The 22,856-nt window shown below is 36.3% G+C and overlaps 1 long non-coding RNA gene across 1 annotated transcript in view; it reads right to left on the reverse strand.

Annotated features, from left to right (window-relative positions):
• The window catches only part of LOC116069267, a 1,149,691-nt gene that overhangs the window by 422,411 nt on the left and 704,424 nt on the right, over positions 1-22,856 (reverse strand). The window lies entirely within an intron of this gene.

Here is a 22,856-nt window from a genome sequence, read left to right on the forward strand (position 1 = left end):
AAAAAAAAAAAAAAAACCCTTACACTGCTGCCTATTTGGTGTCAGTAGCATTATTGACATCTACTACATTTAATTTTGCATATGTGTACGTATGGAGACCACATGTGTGCCTGATGTCCCGGGATAGCAGAAAAGGATGTCATATCCCCTAGGACTATACTTACAGATTGCTGTTAGCTTGTAAATGGGTACCAGGTGTTCAGTCTTGGTACTCTGCAAGAGTAATCCATCCTCTTAATCACTGAGCCCATTCTCCAATCCTGTACTCTGATTTTTGATGATCAAACTAGGAACAAAATAGTCACCTATTTAGAACTGTCAATATCATTCTTGTTGAAATGATAAAACATTCTTCAGGACCTAGTGCATACTAGACTCAATTTACTTTAAAATTGTGATGTGTTTTGGTGTGGTAGCAGTGTGTGTGTGTGTGTGTGTGTGTGTGTGTGTGTGTGTGTGTGTGCATGTTGAGAGCTAGAAGTGAAAGTGTAGATTATACCTAGATTAATATTAACTGTCAATTTTATAACATCTAGAACAATCTGGGAGAGAGGCCTGTAGGCATGGCTATGGAGCAATTATTTTGAAATTACAGTAGCTGTGGTGGTAGAGCACACATTATTACTGTTCTCTGACTGGGATGCTAATTGACGTACATAGGAGAAGTGGCGCTGAGCACCAGGAAGCATTCACTCCCTGCTCTGTCTCTCAACTGTGAATGCAATGTAACTAGTGGCTTCAAGTCCTGCTGCCTTGATTCCTTGCCATGATGGAATGTACACTGGATGTGGGGAAGGAGGGAAGGAAGGAGCAAAGGAGGAAGGAAGAAAGGAAGTTAGGAAGACAGGAAACCTTCAATAAGTTCTCAGGTATTTTATCACAGTGAAAGAAAAACAAACTAGGATAATCTCTACCCTTTAAGTTCAACCCAAAACTGAAATGTCCAGTTTAAAAGGACATCTGTATTATATCCTAGAAATAAAACAATGCTTGACATTAGTATCAATGTACTTAGAAGATTTTATTCTTAGTGTTCCATATGAGACACCACCTTGATCATTAAAATAAAATCTCTGAGTCTAGAGGTTTACTTTATGGTATGTAATGGTGTGGTTTTCTGTTATTTCCATTAATATTGCTAGGGCCAAGCAGGGCATATCCTAAAACATTCTCAGGAGATGAATCTGGGTTGCTCTTAAGTGACCTTCCAACACTTTCAGCTCTGTTGGAGGCTTCCTGTGGTCACAGCCGCACTAACTCTGACACATGCATCTAGCAGTAAGATGGATTAGTAAATTCCCTGGGAATAACACTAAAACACCTAGAAACAAACCACAATCTCAAATACCAATAGCACTCAAAACTGACTACTACATTATCGGGACTTTAAGCAGCCTTAGCAACTTTATTGTATTCAGAATACAATGTGTGTGTGTGTGTGTGTGTGTGTGTGTATGTGTATACCTGTATTTCTTTGCACTGTCAGGCATGTCAATTGTGGTATGCTTTAAGAAAGAAATTGTTAAACAGGAGTGTGCATATAGATGAACCACCAGAATCCCAAATATCTTAGGAAAGGTTCCTGCTCCTCCTCATCAATGTTTTTAGCTGATATTTACTTAATTAAATGCCTGAAAGAATCCTATTCAAAAACATGGGGGACTTGCAGTGGCAAGGGATTTCTCTATATAGTTCATAAAATTAGAATTTTTAAAATTCCAAATCAAAAAAGGAAAATATATAATTTGGGGCAAATATTAAGCCAGGATAGCACACAATTGAAATATAATGTACATGCCAGCAAAACTGAGATTATTCTTTAGATGGATGGTGTGCAATGCTGGCTTTTAGTAACCAGGTCTCTTTGCAGCAATATAAACATGAATTTTACTGATGGTTGTTCACCCCAAAGCCCCCCCCCAAATATTCCTTCTGTTAGTAATGCCAAACACACCTGAGAAAGTCTATAGTGACTCTGTAAATAAAAGTAAAATAAAATAAAATATACGTAGATTTGAGTTCTACCCTGTGGGCTTTTGGACTTCCAAGGAAACACTCACACCATTCACAAGCTAGCATGCCGAATAAATAGATGCCACAATATAGGTTTGACTCTTCTAAGACGATGTATTTTGTTTGTAGTGATAGAAATAAAGCCCTTTCCTCTAAAAACTCCAAAGTTTCATAAACCCAAAACTGTGAGTGGTTCCTGTGAAGTACAGTGAATTGCAACTAGTGTAAAATAAGAGTTTACAGAAAATCTTTACACACAAACAAGAACACAAAAACATGGGAGAACATTACATTCACACAAGGAAAGTGTATTTTCATTCAAAATTCTTACTTTAGTCTCAATTTTCCAGGATACTTATACCAAACATCCTTATTGCACTGAAATTTCTTAGTACTGTTATTTTAAGGGCCTTTTCTTATAATTAAGCCATTTACAGGATCCTCCTCAATGTTGTAATCAATACCAATTGGAAAATTTTAAATATTTTTATTTTCTCTTCTTGGATTTAAAAGTATCTAAAAACCATATAAATAGGTTAGAAGATGATTTTAAATTATAAATCTTACTTAATTATCACAAACATTTTTTGTTTAATATAAATGCGAGCCAGAGGGAAATAAGAAATACCAAAATATTATATTATCATATATGCAATTTGTAATAAGGTTCCTTTATTAAAATCACCAATTATTATTTTACATAAAATTTAATTGAGGTCATTAACCTTCTAGCAAGTTATTTAAAAAATTCTTTCTTATAATAAGAATTGTTATTGTAGTATTTTCCAGCTCACTTTTTTCTTATATGCCTTTATATCAGTTTATAAGGATAATAGATATTACACATAATTTGATTCAATTCATAATCAAGCTATGTATTTAAATGTCCACCAAGAAAATATAATCATTCTGTTTCTCCACTCAATAATAATTCTGTTCATTTTTTAAATTTTGATATAATTATGTAATTACCTCTTCACTTTTAATAAAGTTGACAGTATAGGAGACTTCTTGTATAATCATTGATCATTAGTAAAGTCCTCAAGCCCAAATACACAGTCATTCTGACAATACCTTTGTGTTCTGTGTAGTTTGACCACAGAGGACCCACACATTTAGAACAAATGAAACCAAACTTTCTGACAATGTTTGTGAGCTATGTGTCTTGGCACATGATGTTAAACCCAGCATTCAGGAGGGAGAAGCTGGCCGATCTCTTTGAGTTTGAGGCTAACATGTGGTACATATTTATCTTTAAATACACCCCTACACACACACACATACACACACACACACACACACACACACACCACGTAAATTTGTCTTATTATTCTATTTAACATTGTGTTTGTAGCATATAAACACATATATAAACGTTCAGGCTATCAGTTGTTATGGTCTAACAAAAGGGGGGGATGCACACATTTTTAAATGTCAGCATTGAATATTAAATAACAGCAAAATGTACATTTTTTTTCACGTAAGAACTTTTCTTTATCAAATTTCACCTGATGTGAATTTCTGTTAACGGGATTCTGTTTTCACACTAAAATGTATTTTTAAATGGCACATGTGTTTCGTGACAGAAAATGTAACCCTTAGAGGATAAAATGAATACAAATACGTGGTCCATGGTTAAAACATGAGTGTGTGGTATTATATAGCCAGTTTTGTTTTTTACTGCTTAAGGAATTTGCAGAAGTAACTCCATTTTGAACTTGTGTCCAGTCCATTACTTCTTTCATTGCTGTTCACTTTATTGAACATTTTATCCAAACAGGAATTACAAATTGTAGTTAAATTACAGAAAACATACATTCTATGTCAATGGTTATCATTATGATCAGGTTAATTTAAACAACTAAATTACAATAAAAGAAGTCACACCAACACATGCATACACACACACACATACACACACACACACACACACACACACACACACACACACAAACACACACACACATACCAGCAATTACAAACTTGTAATTATTTCATTATAATCTAGTTCTCTTAAGCAATATTCACATTGGGGAGGTTCAGATTTAAGATTAAAAAATAAAATTAGCAATGTATTCCATATGCTTATCAAACACTCACTTAATAAAGTTGCTTGGCTTTTTCTGAAGAGTAGGTATGAACCTAAGGTAATAGGATATTGGATGTGGAGTGTTTACTATATAAACAGGACAGCTTGTTCTTAGAAAAGTATATATTATTTGCTAACTGTTTTGTTGTTTTGGGGCAGCATCTCACTGTGCAGCCCAGAGTCTTTTTAAAACCAGCTGTGTATTCCAGGTGGCCTAGACCTCCCAAAGATATAGTTGTCTCTTCTCCTAAGTGCTGGGACATCAAACATGGCCCACTTTACAGTGACATTGTCATACTATTAAACAATAAAGTATTTGTTAGACTAACTATACTTTTATTTATGTTTTAATTGTTCCTTAAGAGAGAGTCACACTGACTGTAGACCAAGCTGTCCTTGAACTCATAGAATCTACTTGTCTTTGTGTTTGGTGTGCTGAGAAAAAATGTGTGCTCCACCATCCCAGTCACAATGAAAAAACCTTAAATTTAACTTTCAACTTCTGAAAATGACTTTGTGCAATGATACATTAAATTTATTAATTGTAAATTATGCTATGGATGGGAGAGACAGGTCCTGGTATATTAACATTTTTTATTAGATGTTTTCTTTATTTACAATATCTTCTTTCCCAGGTTCCCCTCCAAAAGAAAAAAGAAAAAGAAAAGAAAATAAGAACTTAAAATAAAATTAAAAAAAAAAACTAAAACTAAAAAAATCCCTTGTTCCCTCTCTCCTCTCCCTGCTCATAATGCCACCCTCTCCCACTTCCTGGCCCTGGCATTCCTCTAGGAATGGGGCATAGAACCTTCACAGGGCCAAGGTCCTCTCCTCCCATTGATGACTGACTTGGCCATCCTCTGCTATAAACATGCTGCTAGAGCCACGAGTCCCCCCATGTGTACACTTTGGTTGGAGTTTTAGTCCCTTGGAGCTCTGAGGTTACTAGTTAGTTCATATTGTTGTTTGTTCTAAGGGGCTGCAAACCCTTCAGCTCCTTGGGTCCTTTCTTTAGCTCCTTCACTGGGGACCCCGTACTCAGTCCAGTGGATGGCTGTGAGCCTCTACTTCTGTATTAGTTGAGTACTTTCAGAGCCTCTCAGGAGACAGCTATATCAGGCTCCTGTCATCCAGCACTTGTTGGCATCCACAATAGTGTCTAGATTTGGGTAGGATTCCCAGTTGGAGCAGTCTCTGAATTGTCCTTCCTTCAGTCTCTGCTCCATAGTTAGTCTCTGCAACTCCTTCCATGGGTATTTTGTTCCCCCTTTTAAGAAGGAACGAAGTATCCACACTTTAGTCTTCCTTCTTCTTGAGTTTCTTGTGGTTTGTGGTTTGCACTTTGTGTATTCCGATCTTCTGGGGTAATATCCACTTATCAGAGAATGCATACCATGTGTGTTCTTTTGTGATTGGGTTACCTCACTCAGGATGATATTCTCCAGATCCATCTATTTCCCCCAAAATTTCATAAATTCATTATTTTCAATAGCTGAGTAGTACTCCATTGTGTAGATGTACCACATTTTCTGTATCCATTCCTCTGTTGAGGGACATCTGGGTTGTTTCCAGTTTCTGGCTATTATAAATAAGGCTGCTATGAACATAGTGGAGCATGTGTCCTTATTACATGTTGGAGCATCTTCTGGGTATATGCCCAGGAGTGGTAAAGGTGGGTCTTCTGGTAGTCCTATGTCCAATTTCTGGAGGAACCACCAAACTGATATCAAAAGTGGTTGTACCAGCTTACAATCCCACCAGCAATGAAGGAGTGTTCCTCTTTCTCCACAACCTCTCCAGCATCTGCTGTCACCTGAGCTTTTTATCCTAGCCATTCTGACTGGTGTGAGGTGGAATCTCAGGGTCATTCTGATTTGCATTTCCCTGATGACTAAGAATGTTGAACATTTCTTTAGGTGCTTCTCAGCCATTCGGTATTCGTTAGTTGAGAATTCTTTGTTTAGCTCTCTATCCCATTTTTTAATTGGGTTATTTGTTTCTCTGGAGTCTAACTTCTTGAGTTCTTTGTATATATTGGATATTAGCCCTCTATCAGATATAGGATTGGTAAAGATCTTTTCCCAATTTGTTGATTGCCGTTTTGTCCTATTGACAGTGTCTTTTGCCTTACAGAAGCTTTGCAATTTTATGAAGTCCCATTTGTAGATTCTTGATCTTAGAGCATAAGCTATTGATGTTCTGTTCAGAAAAATTTCCCCTGTGCCTATGTGCTCCAGGCTCTTCCCCTGGTATATTAACTTAACTAGCATTTTTGTAGTATATATGTGTTATTTTGTTTCAATGTGGACATTCTCATTTAATCAGAGCAGCTGATTTGAAGACCTCCATGTAATTTGTCCTCTTTAAATGCCTTTACTGAAGTAAAGAGAAACTCACAGGTCAGCTGTAACATGTTTTGCATGGTAGAGTAAACATTTTTAATCATACAGCTTTTTGGGTGAGTTGGCCAATTTGTGGACTCTTTGGTTGTATAGCTACCTGCAAGTTGTTCTCCAGATTTTTTCATAAGTGTAATATAGTTCTCCTTGAGTCATTAATGATCCTATAATTGATCCCCAAGAACTCAGTCTTACCAAGCAAAACTTAAATGTGTTCCTCTAGTCTTTTGTTGCTCTGTTTATATAGAGTGAAGACATTTCTTAATGTCTTTTCTAGAAAAGCTTCACAACAATTATATATACCCAAGTGGCAGAACAGAATCCCAATTCAATTAGTTTGATTAGGAGTTAATGCATTTCCACACCCTCTCTCTATAAGTTGATGTTAAACTATTTGTCATGTCTTAGCTCTGACCTAAATAAAATGAAAGACCTGAGATTGATTTATTCATTAATACATTTATCCATTTATTATGTATTCACGACTATTACATTGGCTCTCCTAGTCTAGATCTCTGCTCACATGGGCAATGATTCCTGCAACTTTTCTTGTCCCTAACTTCTCTTTAACTGCTTGCCCCTTTTGAGTACTGTTTTGGGCTTTCCCATCTCTACAAACAAAAATTCCACTTTTTAAGTCATTCAAGGCAAACAGTTATCCATATGCCTTATTGTCTCTCTTGCTCATAACTCACATGTCATCAATCAGATACCTTGACAGTTTTCCTACCAGACTATATTTTGTATTCATGGATACTCTGCTACTATAGTCATATTCTAAGCTAGTATCTCTTCCAATTTGGTTTATCAGAATGAAGAGTGTATCTGAAGCCTTTTGCCACACGTCTACAGAAATATACTCTACTGTCTTCTATTGTATTCTCAACTAAGGAGTTGGACAGAGTATAGATAATTCAAATCAAGTCCTTTGACATATATTATCTGAGCTCTCTATTGACATTTTATTCAAGTCTGAAGTTTTCTGGTCTTTACTATTTCCTCTATCTTTGTACAACATTTGATTATAAACTACCTCTCTCTAGCTAGGCTCTGCCCTAACCCCATTTCACCCATATTGGGTAGAGTTCCTCTAACATTTTGAAAATGCCCATATATTCAGAGCTGGAGAGGTGGATTATGGGTTAAGAGCAAGTACTGCTCTAGTAGAAGAGTAGAGTTCCATTCCCAGCACCCATATTTGGTTAGTCACAATCACATGTATTTCTAGCTTCAAGGAATCCAGTACCTCAGTCCACCATGGGCATTACAATCATGTGGATATATATGCACACACCCCCACTCCAACACATATAATCTAAAACTATACAATAATTCTTTTTGAATAGTGCCCAAATGTGGAGAGCTTTGGGGGCTGCTTCTAGAATCTTGGCAAGAATTTGACATTGGGTTAAGACAGAGAAGTAGATTCGGATAAGAATATTTACATTTGGGCTAATACAAAGCTCAAGGTAAACTCAACAGAGGAATGTGTTGCATTCCTTTTTTCTTGGTACTCCTGGCAATCCCTAGAAACAGTGATCGTGGGGACTTTGATTATTGCCCTGTTTGTTCCTTGACTATTTGTGTTCATTGCCTTGGTTCTCCTTTAGCCTAAAACTGACATTATTTGCAAGTACTTAAAATGGCATAAAAGTAGACTGGGGAAAAATAAACCTGCCTCAGTCTCAGCACTGGCTGGAGTCATGTTATAATGTTGTCTACCTGTATTTTTCTTTTCAGGCCTCACTCCCTCCCTTGAGACCTGGTTGACTGCGGTGGCTTGGTCACCCAAATGTGCTACAGCATGGGTGAGATTGCTAGTTCTGCCTGGAATGCAGCTCTCTGGGAGATGCACAGCTCAGCCACATTTTTGCTCATTGACATCAGTTCAGTGCCCTTTTCTTATCACCCTCCTTATCCTGCTTTCTTCCTTCTGACTTATTTGACAAATGCACAATCAACTCTGATTCACAGATCTCAGGTCATTAGTTTCCTTACCTGCTAAAATTGATTTGTAGCCCCCAAATCAATACTTGTGGCACTTTGAGACTTTTATGGCTATGTGCAGAACAGCAAACATTTTGAGTCACCCAGCATTCACATTTGTAGCTAAGACTGATGAGGATCATGCATTCCTCTCTGTATTATCTACTGAATATATTTCTTGTGGTCTCTGTCCTGGCTTGTTTTCAATATCAGGGGCACTTCTTTTGATGACTTCTGGTGTCTAAAATGGTTCTCAAGCATGATACCAAAGTGATAGTGTTCCTAAGCACAAAAAGACTATGACCTGGTTTTCAGAAAATATATGTCTGTTAGGTAAGCATTATTCAGGAATGAGTCGCAGTGGGTGTTAACACCAGATGTTCAATGTTAAAGAGTCAGTTGTTGGCATTAAATAAATTGTCTCTAAATAGCAACGTGCATTCAAAGAGGTGATATGTTGATCAGCCCACAATAATGTTGTGACAACAGGGTAATATGAACCAGATCCTATATTTGTTTTATAAGCAATCGTTTAGTAGTTGCTCATTCAGCATTAGCAGTTTTATAGGTTGAAGGTCAAGTCATTATTTATTGTCTGTCCCTAATAGAGTGTAAGCTTTATGTGGACAGGTATTTATAGTTGCTATGTTGATAGTTGTATTCCTAGTTTTTAAAAGGATATCAGTGAATGCATCTTAATACATAAATGAATGAATAGGTGAAGCAATTATGAATGATGAATAACTAATGCATTATTAAATATGAATAAGATAAATATCTAAGCATGTAAATAAAATAGCATAAATGAATAATGATTAAATATAAAAACCAGTTATGACCTCAGTGGCCGTCCAGTGCCATTCTAGTCTTTTATCTAGTAAAGTAGAATTAAAAGATGAATAAGATATTAGCTTCGCTCTTGAGACTTTCATAATTAAGAGAGTCGGCTTAAATATTTAAGAAAATTACAGGCTGTCTTGCTCATTCGAATCTGGCAGGTGTATTTCATATCCTTTTAAATTACTGAATGTTGATTGTGAATTTAAGGAGGCAGATTATTTTTAACATCTGCATTTAGTATCTGCAGAATATAAACTTTAAACTGTTTAGTGGTTTTCCTCATTAGCCATTTCTTATCAGTGTAACAATTTATAGCTGTGTAAATACACATTTCCTAAAGTGTGTGTGCTCTGTGTTGACAATGTGGCCATTATGATGTAATATTCATGAGTATGTGGCCTTTCACTATTGGCCTAACATCTCTGCTTCAAGTTTTCCTTGTTTTTTTTTGTTGGGGGAGGGGAGGAAATAATAACATTGCCATTACAAAATGTAATTAAAGCGTATGATCTACTTGGTATAAGTGCTGCATATTGTGCTTAGTTACTAGAGTCTTTTCTTCGTGGGAAAGTTATACATTTCTAAGATTTAAAGTAAGCAAAAAAAAAAAGGATGAATTTTAATTACCATTAAGTGGAAGACACATTGGACTTAATTTAATTTCTTGAAATATTTCGGGAGGTTCCAAAGTATAGATTTTGTTACATGGTGGCTTTAAATTTAGTTTAGAATAAGTTTTATAGAACTTTATAATTTCATATCAACATATGCAAATGTGCTCAGATGTTCCATCTCAGTGGTTACATTATAAATTGAGAATGATTACTATGAATATCCATTTTCTTTCAAAACCTATCTGCATGAATTTTACATTTTTAAACAGAAATGGATTATGCTAACAGGTTAACTCTTAAGTGTCCATCCAACCTCCTAATTTTTTATTTATTTAGTTAACATAATAAAATTGTTCTTTGAAATTTAAATGAAAATGAACCTATTTCTCTTTGTTAATGCAAGTACTTCAGTAGAAAGTAGGCACTGGGATTCTCTGAGACTTTGCCTTCTTTCTACCCCCAAGTTAAGGGTTCAAGGTCTAGTCAGCTTAGGTACCATAGAGTGGGTAGCTTACACAAATCCAAACACACACATACATGCACACACACACACACACACACACATATACACACACACATACACACACAAATACACACACACATACACACACACACACATACACACATATACACACACATACACACATACACACACATACACACAAATACACACACACATACACACATACACACACACATACACACACACACATACACACACATACACACACATACACATACACACACATACACACACACATACACACACACATACACACACATACACACACACATACACACACACATATACACACACACATACACACACATACACACACACATACACACACACATACACACACACACATACACACTCACACACATACACACACACACATACACACAAACCAGCATATATTTATCATTAATCATAGATACCCGGAAGTACAAGATCAAGGGAATAGAAATGTTGGTGACAGCTGTCTGTCTGGCCTGCAGATGAATTCTTGAAGTTATCATTAGATGGAGAGATTATCTCTTACAGTGTCTTTTCTTATAAGGCCAATGTGTTCAATTGCACTCTATTGTTTAACACATTTTTTTCTTGATTTATAATTGCTATTGTGTGATATTATTGGAGCTAGAATTACAGGATATGTCCTAATAGGCTGATTATTATCACAGAAGTTTTCTCCATAATTTGATGTTTTAAATGTGATATAAATATGAATATAGGCTATTTTCAGACTGAGATCCCCTAGGTTGGAAAATAGAACCCAACATTATGGATGAGTCTTCACTTGAGGGTTGATGCCTCTTTGGAAAGAGTCTAGTTTCAAGAGTCATCTATAACAGTTTGGAGACCTTTTGTTCTATTGGTGTGATGGCAATTCTTGGTTATCAACTTGACTATATCTGGAATTAACTAAAATCCAGGAACGAAGGACACAAGAGTGAAGGATTTTTGCGTAGTTAGAACTAGGAAGATCTGCTACTGATTTTGAGGTGGGAAAACATATACCTTTTATCTGGCTTCTAAGGCAGGACCACCACATTTAACCTGGGCCAAACGTTCTGCAGTAAGCCTGTACAAGGACTGAGAAGAAGGAAATAAGTTCTATTATTCTAGAGAACCCAGATTAACACAATTAGCATTATTAACATTAAATTTCCTAGACACTAATATTTATGTGAATTTCTTATGTTTTAAAACACTCTTCTAGTATCTCTCATTGTATTGAATGCACACATATTTCTTATGTATGTTTGCAAGTTTTATATGAAATGTGTGTGTTTGTGGATTTGTGTGTGTGTGTGTGTGTGTGTGTGTGTGCGTGCGTGCATATGTTTGTATTCCTTTTCTTATATGTGTGGGTAGAGAAAGGATTGGTCTGTCATATTTACCCAGTCTTCACTAACTTTTCATTTCCCACTTTAAACTTAATAACACACACATCTTTCCCTTGACAATTCCTACAACACTTCATCACTGCTAAAATAAAACTTATCTTTTACTCTGAAAAGGAGTTATAGGAAACAGGAGGGTGGGAAGCAAAAGTTCTATATTCATTGATTAGGTCATTCTAAAAATATCCTTTCTTCTATTTCCTATTAAATAACCTGTGTCTCTGGCTTTGAGACAAATATGAAGTTGGAATTAGGGAATGGGGTCTGTTTTAGCATATTTGGGAACAAATGTGAAGCGTGAGTGCATTTTCTTCCTTGTTTTGAATGAGTTGTGTGTCAGAGGTTTGGGTAGCTTGAAAGCACTCTCATTCAAAGTTAGCTGTTAGCTGTTCCCCTCCATGCCACACAGAGTAAGGATCCCTACGTACTCTCAACTTTAAAATGCTACAATTTGGTCATAGAATCTTGTTTCCATTCTTATTTCTTTCTTTCCAAACAGAACACAAGTCAAGTTTCAACTGTTTACTTGACAGAAGTATCAATCACTTCTGGATGTTGTCTTAGAATCTTATTTTCAGATGAGAAACTGGCACAATAGGAAAACAAAGAGAGGAACGATAACGTTCCTTAAGTATTCTCTACACTTAATTTTCTATTATATAAGATAAGTAAATGTGTGCCTTCCCCATTGGCATGCTGGGTGGGTATGGAGAAGGAAGCAAGCTTATGTATGTGTATAAATTCTGATGTCAGCCTGAAAAAAAATTCCATCAAAAAATGTATCAGACCTACATCAACATCACAGAAAATAACTGCCTTTAATAGAGACTTTGGTGTTTCATCCTTTGAATCCTGTAAAAAAGCAAAGATAGGCTATATGCAAAGTAAGAATCCTGTATTCTCTTTGAAACTACCAAAGGTAACTTTTAAGTGCACTTATCATTTTCATCTCTTCAGATAAAATATCTGATAGACCAGCTCATTGAGGTCTATGCCTTTTCTCTACCACGCAAATGATTTTGAAATGAACAACAAACATAGTTACCTTTTTTTAAAAAGTCCAAGTGCACTTTAAACTGCCTCCATGTTATATTCTTTGAACATCTGAGTGAATAACCATTATTCTCTGAAACATAAGTTTATGTTTAAAGCTATGAAGTCATTGATGAGCATAAGGCCAGTGGCTGAGGTAAAAAAAAAAAAAATGGAATCAATCCATTGTAATTTGCATATTTAGTCTAATTGAATTTTGAATATTTAGTCCTCTAAGTATGAGTAGGCGTTATTATGTCACAAGTGACCTGTTTGTTTACACATGCATTTGTGTATATATAAGTAGGCTATATTACATCATAAATGACATGTTCATATGTATTATCATATCAGGTGCTATTATAATTATCTTTTGAATGGAAATGTTTATGAAAAGCACATAAGGCAGGGCATGTTTATCTGCATGATTAAGAGCACAGTTTTCTGATTTGATTTTATAGCAAGGCAATAACATCCTTTAAAGAAGGACAAAAGCTGTTTTCTTCATATTTAATTTCTTAATAATCTACACCTTTCAAATTTAGCATATGCTTAAAATATATTTAAATCCTGTATGAGGTATCATAAGAAAAGAGACAAGAGTTTGTATCCACATGGGACCACATGGTGTGTTTTGCTCTGTTAAATTAGCAGCTCAAAAGATAATGAGTGCTGACTTCCAATTCTGATGATCCGAGTTCAATCACTGAGCACCACAGAAGGAGATACTGAATTCAGCAAGTTGTTATCTGATCTGCGCACTGCCATAGTACATGCATGTTCACACAGACATACACATACAAATACATATCGTGGCAACATTTATCTACTGTCATTTTCAAGCTGAGCAAGTAGTCTAGGCAGAAACACCCCCCGCCCCAGATTTATCTCTTTTATCAATTGGCTAGTGAATAGTTGTGGAAATAAAATTTGTAAAATTAACTAATTAACTAAACCAGATTCGTCATTTTCAAACGTCTACCAGTTTCCATGTGTGATTATCAAGAGCTATACACTCATCAAAAGGACATCCTTTCTTAAGGAATGAAGAAGCTCAGTAGCTGTTGCTTTGCCTGAGTGATTTGCAGCCCAAAACTCCTGGAGGGCTTGTTAAAATTCTGACTGCTGAGCCTTCTACCAGAGCTTCAAATTCCAGATGTGCCATGAGGTGAGATCTCTGCAGTCTAACCAGGCTTTCTATGCTGCTAAGTCTGCCGGCTCAGAGACCACACTCAAAGCAGGAGAAAGGCTAAACTGATGGCTTTTACTGTGGCAGGTGAGTCACAGGTTTTCAAACTTTCCAAAGACACCCATGAAACTTTTCTGTTACAATCTGTACTCCTAAATGTGTCAGAAGGAGTAGCTATCTGAATCTAAACTTGTTTTGGACTCCCTAGAGGATATTTCAAAGCCAACTGGAATTCATTAAATTGATAGGTATTACAATCAATACCCAGAACATAATAGGTGCTACATTGATTCCTATGAATAATTCTAATCTAATCTTTCATTCTTCATTTATCTTTTTTCTGCAAATGTCTACTTAGTGAACATGGAGAATATCTGGTATAAAAATATGTCATTTGTTCAAAGGTCATATTTTAATTGCCCTCCAAACTTGACTCAATATTCCCAGATGATATCTTCAGATAATTTGTTTCAGAAAAAATAGCAAAGAATAAATAAATTAAAAAAAATTAGATTCCTATTCCTTCAGCTAATGTCTGCTTCCAGTCCCCAAGCAACTTATTAGTGAATGTGTGTAAACTATGTGGTCTTTTAGAACTTTGCTTCAGTGGTTCTGAACTGGTAGAGACAAAGTTTGAAATGTGAGGGTTCACAGGGAGGAAGGGTGGGAAATGGACTCAGGGCAACGGATCTGTTTCCTATGCCGTCTTTGGAATTTATCAGCACTGTCTGGATTTGTGCACATTTTAATTTCCCAAATGTTCATTATTTCTTTCTTTCCTACCATTAGATTCTTAAGAAAATAAAATCAGAATACTAATATTGTAAATACAATTAACTAAGAACCAACATAGTCAAGACTTTACAAAAGCTCATGTATAAAAGTTAAGGAAAAGAGATCGTACTTGGATCTCATACTAGATTAACGACTTTACACTTTTAAAAATCATAGTGAATGATAGCTTAGGTTTAGTAAATTTAATTTTAGCTCACATGTCAATCTTGTTTGTCTGATTTTGTTTCTCTGCTATATAAAAAGATAAAAATTTGACAGATTTTTCATAATTTTAACACTTTAAAAATAATCCTGAAATACTCTGAAAACATTTGCTAGAAGCATAATGCAGATAAATCACAAAATTACAATATTTACATTAATATTAATATAATATTTAAGAATGAAAGCTACATTTTCCGGTAGCTGACCACCCTTGTCCCTTCATGTTTGCATCACTACTCTTTCTTGTAGTAAAACTGAGCCGAAATATCCCTTAAAGAGTGATTTACCTTTGTAGGAAAAACAAATCTTAAGAAAAGCTCCTCTGTCAAGACTTCTATCCTTTGTGTGCTCTTTGTAAGTTGGAGCTGAGGGCAAGGCTGAGAGGACAGTAGGGGTTTTGCAGGTGAACTTTGAGCGAGGTGTCAACATCCTTTCTTCCCTACGACGCACAGCCCTGTTAGCAAGAGCTTATTATCCATCTCATGCCGAAATGAAAAATATAGTTAACTATAAATGTCAGCCTAAAAATCCTTCAATGTTGTACACACTGTACCACGTTCAAATTAGAGATGAAATATGACCCCACTTCACGTTGCTTGTCCTTCAATTTCTTCGGGAGCTTGTGCCTTTTTCAAGCACTGGGTAAAATGCTGCATAACACGCTTCTCGCCATGCTTCAGCCTTGCGGGGATATAAGCAGCATTAACTACAGTAAACTCCAACTCAACAGGAAGGAATTGAAATCTGGATCTAGAAGACCTTTCAATGAAAGAGGCACTTCTGGCATTTCTGCTCCTTGTCAGCATATAAATCCCAAAGATACTAATATGCTCCATGTCTGTGGTTTGACACATAAAACCTGTTTTTGCTCCAGCTATTCTCTGATTCTTCATAAGAATTTAAGGTCCATGTAGCCCACTAATAATGTATTGCTTTCTCAACCAAAGCAAAAAGCAAACTGGCAAAGGTTTTATTTTATATGAATACCCAATATATAAAATAGGTGTAGAGGCAAAAAATTTAGAGACAAACCAAAAGGAAATACAAAAGAATTAAACATGTGTTGAAAATGCTATGAACACTCAAAAAGTCGATCAATTAGAAAAGTTAAACCTAGCTATTTATGGTTTGACAGTTCTTATGAGACCTTCCCGTCTTTGCAAAGTTAATGACATGTGTCATTTAAAAATGAAACCTGTAATTTTTTTATGTCAAGTTCATGAGATTCAGACCCAAGAAAGCTGTGACCTATATGGGCTTTATGGCTTTGCATGTAGTAAAATGAGAATGCTAGAAAACAAAATTAATGACCAGAAGTGTCAGAGTCTGCAAAGAGGTGATTTTCATATGAGACTCATTGCTTTTGCTCATTAAAAACTTGTCTACAAGTTAAAGAGTATTTGAACTTGTGACTTGATATTAAGCTTCTTCTTTTTCAGGCAAAGCAAGCAGAAAATGAAATAATAGCCACTGAGATAAATTAGAGATGAACAGAATTTTTGTCCGCTTTCTTCTGAGGAATAAATGTATTTAAATTAATATTCAAATGGACATGCAGATGAATTATCACTGGACTGACAATTTTCATTAACTATAAGTAAGGCGAATTCAAGAAGAAACAATCTAAATAGGGCAACCTACCTCCTGTGTCTGATTTAATCTTCTTTTCTTACAAATTGTAAATTTTTGTACTTCTCTAAAACTGATAGGTATAGGTGGCTATTTCCTTAAAAGTTAAATTACTTTTATGACATTTCATGATGCCGTTTTTTAGATGAATTTTAACAGGGTAGAACATTGGTATAACCCCAATATATAAAACTCTTTCTGTCTCTGCCTCTGTCTGTCTGTCTGTCTGTCTGTCTGTCTGTCTGTCTCTCTCTCTCTCTCTCTCTCTCTCTCTCTCTCTCTCTCTCTCTCTCACACACACACACACACACACACACACACACACACGGACACACATGGACACACACGGACACATGTGGACACAGACAACCAGACACACATACACTGAAATAATACTATTTTAGACAAGGTCACATTTTAAAGAGCTGTCCTTCAGACTGGGTGGGTTTAAAAGAAAAAAAAAAGCACATGAAAATGAAGATAAAAATGAAACCCTGATATATTTATAAAAGACATTTGAAGTAAAAAATGCTGATATAGGCAAATAACTGTCATAATCTTTGTCACTTCACTTACATGTGCTGCTCCTATGGGGAAAATCAAAATGTACATATCTATGTTTATATTTATTCTCCCATGAGAAGACAGAATGTCTTGTAACTTCTAGTATATGGTGGTACACACACACACACACACACACACACACACACACACAAAGACTTACAAAGGATTAGGCATATGTTTATGATGAAGAAAATAGATTATTTACACTCACTTTACAAGTAAGATTCTAGAAATAAAACTAACACCATCTACTCAAGAACTAGGTTTAAGTTATAAATACTTGAGATAAATTTATGTCCCATTGTTGGCATTTCTTGGAGAACACTATTATTTTTAGGGTATATGATCTAGTTCAGAGATTTTAATTATTCATAGGTTTTTCTTTTTTCCTTTCTCAAAATAACAGTTTTACTGATTATTTGGAAATTTCATTGGGTAAATCTCATCATGCACCCCATTGCAGTAACTTCCCAATCTTCTTAGACCCACCATACTACACTTATGATGTATGAGGAGAAGAAGAAGAGGGGAAAAGATGAAGAGCGGGAGGAGAAGGGAGAGAAGAAAGGAAGAGAAGGGGATGGGAGAGATTGGGTGGAAGGAGAAATAATAGGAGGAGAAGAAGGTGAAGCAGAGAACAAGAAGAGAAAAAGGAGGAAGAGGGGTAGGAAGGGGAAAGAGGAGGAAAAGAAAGAATAAGAGGAAAAAGAGAAATGGTAAGAGGAGGGGAAGAGGTAGGGATAAGAGTGAGGTGTGGGAGAATGAGGGGGAGGTATAGGAAAGAAAGGAGGGGAGGAGAAGAGGAGGACTCTTGCTTATTTGGTAAGAAGAGCACCCTGACTTAATGAATTATTAAAATTATAACTTCTGCCTATAAAAGTATCTTTAAGATCAAGAGAATATAATTTCAATGAGTAGGAGAAAATATTTGTACTCTATGTATCTGATAGTGATTTGTATATAAAGAAAAGAACTGATGCAATGTAACATAAACTAAGAATTCTATACATTTTTAAAAAAAACATACAATAATAGATTAGGTGCTTTTCAGATATGATAAGTAAGAGGCTAATAAAAATGTTGAATTATAGTTGTTTGGGAGAAGCCTCAGTGTGTATATACTTGTCAAACAAGTCTAATGATCTGGTTTCAGACTCCCTTAACAGACACAAGAGAAAGATACAGTAGACATATATTGTCATCCGAGTTGGGACCTCTAGGAAGCTGTGAGACAGGAACACCAGAAGCTCATAAAAAAACTCAGCCTTTTGTATACATCTGTGACCATAGATCATGATGCTGACAAAGTGGAAAGTAGAACCAATAACCAAAATTGTCCTCTGACCTCCATATACACATAGGCAATCAATAATAAATACAACAACCTGCACATATACCAGAGAAAGAGAGAGAAAGGGAGAGAGAGAGAGAGAGACAGACAGACAGACAGACAGACAGACAGAGACCGACAGAAAGAGAGAATATCAGCAAATCATTGCAATAAAGATAAACAATATTATGGAATGTGAAGCTGTGTTCAAATAAATTAATTGCTCACATGGGAAGCATATAAAGTTAAAATACAGTAACTTAATGAAACTTATGCCCTAGGATGGCTAAAATCTAGAACCACCAAGTATGGTGGGGACAGTGGAACACGTGTACATTTTCAATTGAGTAAACTGGAATGTTTTTTTTTTTCTTGTAAAGAAATCCTTTTCCTCAGTATTTATACAGGATAAATTAAGATATTTATCCACCAAAAATTATACATTTTTTGAATGACTGTGTTTATATATCTAAGAGTGGTATGATACTAGAAAGATATCTCAGTGGGTATCATACTTGTGCAAGCATGGTGCCCAGAGTGCTAATTCCCTGAACCTCCAAAACCATTGTCCTAAAAGGTAGGGCTATTTCTGCATTGATGTAGGGAGAAGATGGCTGCAATGGCCACCGAGAGCAGTCCAATAAGCTATGTGATGTTCCTGCTTGCTCTGGAGGGACACTTAACACATGCATAGGGATAAAACACTCTCAGACATCAATAGCGATTTGAACTGTATGGAATGCTAAGCCACAATATAAGATGGGATAAGACTAGAGCAGGATTGCATGAAATTACTGTCTTTATAGCAGGAGGTAGATGGCTGTGAGATTGGAAGTGATGGGTCCATTCAGTTAGTGATGTACTTTCATTGTGAGCAAGAGACACTGATTTGATCCCTCAACATGTATGTGTGTGTGTGTGTGTGTGTGTGTGTGTGTGTGTGTGAATGTGTGTGTTGTGTCTTATAACCCAATCAATGAGGAGGCAGACACCAGTAGCATACTTGACAAGATTCAGGCCAATGAGATCTTTTCTTTAAAAAAAAAAAAAGTGTGGAGAGTGTCTCTGGAAAGAAACTCTCTGGCTTCCACATTCATGAACCTGCACACACATGCACATATATACAAAATGCAATGGAAGAGGAGAGGAGAGGAGAGGAGTGGGGGGGGCAGGGAAAAGGGGAGGGTTAGACCCAGAACAAGTGAATCAGAATAGGATAATTGTATAAACAGGGAACTAGTTTTTACACCTATGTACTTGAGAAATGGTAGTAAAATACATCAATAGCAAATGTTTGCTTATTCCTATGACATATAATGGCCCTCCCAAATTTATAACAAAAGAAAGCAATCAAGAAAAAACTGTTCCAACAGTAGAATACAATGATATCAAAACATCAATATGATTCAAAAAATGTCCAAAAGAACTTATCCTATGTACTGTTCATATGCAGACAAGCTAAGAGTGGGATGCCAATTACCTAATGGATGTCTACTCTCTGCACATTTCAGCCTATGTGCTGTCCTACTGTTCCCCAGTTTATTGCATGTGCTATCTTACGACAATATGTTTCCTTAATTTTCTCCCTGGTGATCTTTTCTATATGCATTGAAAAGAAAAATTCATCTAGCATCTCAGATCCTGGTTCCAAATGCCAGGCAGAGTGTGCTACAGGTAATGCAGTATCTATGTGAGAAAGCCTTAGCGGGGCTTAGCCAAATCCCACAGAAGTGACTCCTATTAGTGGTTCCACAAGCTGCTATAGTGGTTTCAAACATCCTTACATTTGCAAAGCCTTCAGCAGCTGAGCTAAACTGGGGACAAAGAGCAGAAAGTAACAAAAATAATCTCCACGGTAACACAGAAAGTAATTAAAGACTGAGCATGGGGTCACAGAATTATTTTTGATATCATAAAGCATCAATGATAGCCATAGGTCTGAAGGAATCTTTGTATCAAATACAGAAGAACTGCCTTTATATGTGATGCTTGGTACACATGATGCTGGGCCTTTGATCTGCATCAGTATGCACTTGATATCACAAGCTGACATCTGAATTCATATCCCTCTTTTTCACAACTTTATGTAACTCGTAGTATTTTAGAAATTACTGTCCATGCTGACAAATGATATGAAAAACTTTATTGTTAAAGTGGACATTCTGTGTTTGTTACAGTAGTAACATAGGTTTTCACCCATTATGTATAAAATCATAACAGAATTTTTATTAGATTCCTGTTATTTTATTTGTTTGTTTGTTTTTCTAGACAGGGTTTCTCTGTATAGCCCTGGCTGTCCTGGAACTCTGTAGACCAGGCTGGCCTCGAACTCAGAAATCCACCTGCCTCTGCCTCCCAAGTGCTGGGATTAAAGGCATGCACCACCACCGCCTGGTGGTTTCTTGTTATTTTAAAAGTTCATTTCTTTATAGATAGTGTGTGTATAGGTGTATGTGAATGTGTGTTTTTGTGTGGGGGTGTGTGGGTATGTGTAAGTGTGTGTGCATGAGCCCAGAGGACAACTTACAAGAGTCCATTCTTTCTTTCCACAGGGCCCTGGGGATGGAACTCAGGTCTTCAAGCATGGAAAAAATGAACTTTTACTTGATAAGTTATCTTGCTGACATTTCCAGCATGTTTGTATATGTTTTGCTAATATATAGGTTGAATGTTTGGCTTGGTAGTATTTTTTTCCTAACTCCTGTGTTTGTGTATAACAAGTTGATTTTAGAAATGAACCAAGTATTATAGTAGAAATACATACAAACAAAAATAACTCAGTTTGTCTATCTGAATGTTTATCTGCCTGTCTGTCTTTCTAATTCCATGAATTTCCATAAGAAAGTATGACTTCCAAAAACCTGCATATGCTCAAATTAGAAAATTATCATGATGAATACATAATTCCCTTTTATCTTTATGTCTTTCATGATAAACATTTAAAAATTCATGATCTCTTTTTATTATGGAAAACAAAGAAAAGAACAAATGCCAGGAGATCCTGGTTGTTTAAGCAGCCATTTCTCATCTCCTAGGAAATGAGAAAACACCATTATGAGGGCAGCCTAGCATAGCTTACAAACACAATTGGGTGATGTGTTATAACAACGGGACCCACCTTGGGATGCCAGTGGACCATTGTGAAGTTACTAATGAACAAGTGTTATGACTACACTGAAGTGTCTGACACAGCCTAGACATGTCAGAAAGAAGTTATAAGGGGCTGTGAAAGTTTGCAGAGGGCTGTCAGAGTAACTTATCAGGTTCATATGCTATTTTATGTCTCACAGACTTTGACTTCTCATGCCCACACTTGTCATGAGTTACCATGGAGTGCCTCTCCCTCAGAAGAGATGTCTCATTAGCCCCAAAGATGGAAGTCATGGAAAGAGTCCTGAGGTTTGTTTTTGTTTGCCTAGAGTCTCCTATTTAAAGACTATTCGAAGTGCCTTGAAAAGCCACAAGAAGAGGAGACTGAGTGAGAACATGAAAGAGATCAAGTGGGTAAATTAGAGAGGGGGAGATGCTGAATGGCTCAGGTGTTTAGGTCAGTCTCTGTGGGAGGATGAGGATGCCCTGAAATACTTCTGGAGTCTGGGAGAACAGTAAATCAAAGGATCAAGATGCATAAACACTCAGGTCCTGTATATCCAGACACCTGCAACTCAAAACTTCCACTTAGAAATATAGGGGGGAAAAGGAAGAAAGAAAGGAAACAAGGAAGGAAGGAAGGAAGGAAGGAAAAAAGGAAGGAAGGAAGGAAGGAAGGAAGGAAGGAAAAAAGGAAGGAAGAAAGGAAGGAAGGAAGGAAGGAAGGAAGGAAGGAAAAAAGGAAGGAAGAAAGGAAGGAAGAAGCCTGTTTTGACCAGCAAAAGTTTTCAGATATCCTTTCACAAAGAAATCAAATGTTCTCAACAAAAGATGCCAGAGGTTTTGGAAGTGAAGGCAAGCAGCTTTGCAAATCCAAAAATAACAACAGTCGTCTCAAACACAATGACATTTATTGCTCCGTTCTTTACCCAATGACCTTTCTACTTTGGTCTACTCCATACCCTGTTCTTCAGGAATGCCACTTGGTCTTTGTCCACCACTGTATAGTTTTCTTGGTTGCTCTGTTTGCTACAGTTCAACAGGAATGTAATGCTTGCCTACACCTTTTCATTTCTATTGAGGGAGGAAAAGTAACTGTTGTGTTCTTTTTTTTGTTGTTGTTGTTGCTAATTAGTGTGAAGAGCAGCAGATGACAGACAGTTATGATTTGAGA

Source organism: Mastomys coucha, unplaced genomic scaffold (assembly GCF_008632895.1).
Source record: "Mastomys coucha isolate ucsf_1 unplaced genomic scaffold, UCSF_Mcou_1 pScaffold22, whole genome shotgun sequence".
Taxonomy (NCBI): Eukaryota; Metazoa; Chordata; class Mammalia; order Rodentia; family Muridae; genus Mastomys; species Mastomys coucha.